This window comes from Engystomops pustulosus, unplaced genomic scaffold (assembly GCF_040894005.1).
Source record: "Engystomops pustulosus unplaced genomic scaffold, aEngPut4.maternal MAT_SCAFFOLD_321, whole genome shotgun sequence".
Classification (NCBI taxonomy): domain Eukaryota; kingdom Metazoa; phylum Chordata; class Amphibia; order Anura; family Leptodactylidae; genus Engystomops; species Engystomops pustulosus.
The window spans coordinates 67,501-70,112 of record NW_027285200.1 but is presented as its reverse complement, the minus strand read 5'-3'; positions in this window follow the sequence as shown (position 1 = coordinate 70,112).

The following is a 2,612-nucleotide window of genomic DNA, read 5'->3' as shown; positions in this document are numbered from 1 at the left end:
TGCCCCTTTGGAAGTAGGAGCTCTTACTCCCATGGGCAGTATACCTCTCGGGGACTTAGAGCCAAGTGTCTTCACCCTTTGGAGGTAGTAGCTCCTACTTCCATGGGCATTATTCCTCCCCGGGACCTACTGCCAAGTGTAGCCGGGGAACAGTGACTCTTGGCCGGATAGAACTAGTGGCTTCTCCCGCTGACTTGCCCCTTTGGAAGTAGGAGCTCCTACTTCCATGGGCATTATTCCTCCCCGGGACCTATTGCCAAGTGTGGCCGGGGAACAGTGACTCTTGGCCGGATAGGCCAAGTGGCTTCTCCCGCTGACTTGCCCCTTTGGAAGTAGGAGCTCCTACTTCCATGGGCATTATTCCTCCCCGGGACCTACTGCCAAGTAAGGCCGGGGAACAGTGACTCTTGGCCGGATAGAACTAGTGGCTTCTTCCGCTGACTTGCCCCTTTGGAAGTAGGAGCTCCTACTTCCATGGGCATTATTCCTCCCCGGGACCTACAGCCAAGTGTGGCCGGGGGACAGTGACATGTGGCCGGATAGGCCAAGTGGCTTCTCCCGCTGACTTGCCCCTTTGGAAGTAGGAGCTCCTACTTCCATCGGCATTATTCATCCCCGGGACCTACTGCCAAGTGTGGCCGGGGAACAGTGACTCTTGGCCGGGTAGGCTAAGTGGCTTCTCCCGCTGACTTGCCCCTTTGGAAGTAGGAGCTCCTACTTCCATGGGCATTATTCCTCCCCGGGACCTACTGCCAAGTGTGGCCGGGGAACAGTGACTCTTGGCCGGGTAGGCCAAGTGGCTTCTCCCGCTGACTTGCCCCTTTGGAAGTAGGAGCTCTTACTCCCATGGGCAGTATACCTCTCGGGGACTTAGAGCCAAGTGTCTTCACCCTTTGGAGGTAGTAGCTCCTACTTCCATGGGCATTATTCCTCCCCGGGACCTACTGCCAAGTGTAGCCGGGGAACAGTGACTCTTGGCCGGATAGAACTAGTGGCTTCTCCCGCTGACTTGCCCCTTTGGAAGTAGGAGCTCCTACTTCCATGGGCATTATTCCTCCCCGGGACCTATTGCCAAGTGTGGCCGGGGAACAGTGACTCTTGGCCGGATAGGCCAAGTGGCTTCTCCCGCTGACTTGCCCCTTTGGAAGTAGGAGCTCCTACTTCCATGGGCATTATTCCTCCCCGGGACCTACTGCCAAGTGTGGCCGGGGAACAGTGACTCTTGGCCGGGTAGGCCAAGTGGCTTCTCCCGCTGACTTGCCCCTTTGGAAGTAGGAGCTCTTACTCCCATGGGCAGTATACCTCTCGGGGACTTAGAGCCAAGTGTCTTCACCCTTTGGAGGTAGTAGCTCCTACTTCCATGGGCATTATTCCTCCCCGGGACCTACTGCCAAGTGTAGCCGGGGAACAGTGACTCTTGGCCGGATAGAACTAGTGGCTTCTCCCGCTGACTTGCCCCTTTGGAAGTAGGAGCTCCTACTTCCATGGGCATTATTCCTCCCCGGGACCTATTGCCAAGTGTGGCCGGGGAACAGTGACTCTTGGCCGGATAGGCCAAGTGGCTTCTCCCGCTGACTTGCCCCTTTGGAAGTAGGAGCTCCTACTTCCATGGGCATTATTCCTCCCCGGGACCTACTGCCAAGTAAGGCCGGGGAACAGTGACTCTTGGCCGGATAGAACTAGTGGCTTCTTCCGCTGACTTGCCCCTTTGGAAGTAGGAGCTCCTACTTCCATGGGCATTATTCCTCCCCGGGACCTACAGCCAAGTGTGGCCGGGGGACAGTGACATGTGGCCGGATAGGCCAAGTGGCTTCTCCCGCTGACTTGCCCCTTTGGAAGTAGGAGCTCCTACTTCCATGGGCATTATTCCTCCCCGGGACCTACTGCCAAGTGTGGCCGGGGAACAGTGACTCTTGGCCGGGTAGGCTAAGTGGCTTCTCCCGCTGACTTGCCCCTTTGGAAGTAGGAGCTCCTACTTCCATGGGCATTATTCCTCCCCGGGACCTACTGCCAAGTGTGGCCGGGGAACAGTGACTCTTGGCCGGGTAGGCCAAGTGGCTTCTCCCGCTGACTTGCCCCTTTGGAAGTAGGAGCTCTTACTCCCATGGGCAGTATACCTCTCGGGGACTTAGAGCCAAGTGTCTTCACCCTTTGGAGGTAGTAGCTCCTACTTCCATGGGCATTATTCCTCCCCGGGACCTACTGCCAAGTGTAGCCGGGGAACAGTGACTCTTGGCCGGATAGAACTAGTGGCTTCTCCCGCTGACTTGCCCCTTTGGAAGTAGGAGCTCCTACTTCCATGGGCATTATTCCTCCCCGGGACCTACTGCCAAGAGTGGCCGGGGAACAGTGACTCTTGGCCGGATAGGCCAAGTGGCTTCTCCCGCTGACTTGCCCCTTTGGAAGTAGGAGCTCCTACTTCCATGGGCATTATTCCTCCCCGGGACCTACTGCCAAGTAAGGCCGGGGAACAGTGACTCTTGGCCGGATAGAACTAGTGGCTTCTTCCGCTGACTTGCCCCTTTGGAAGTAGGAGCTCCTACTTCCATGGGCATTATTCCTCCCCGGGACCTACAGCCAAGCTTGGCCGGGGGACAGTGACATGTGGCCGG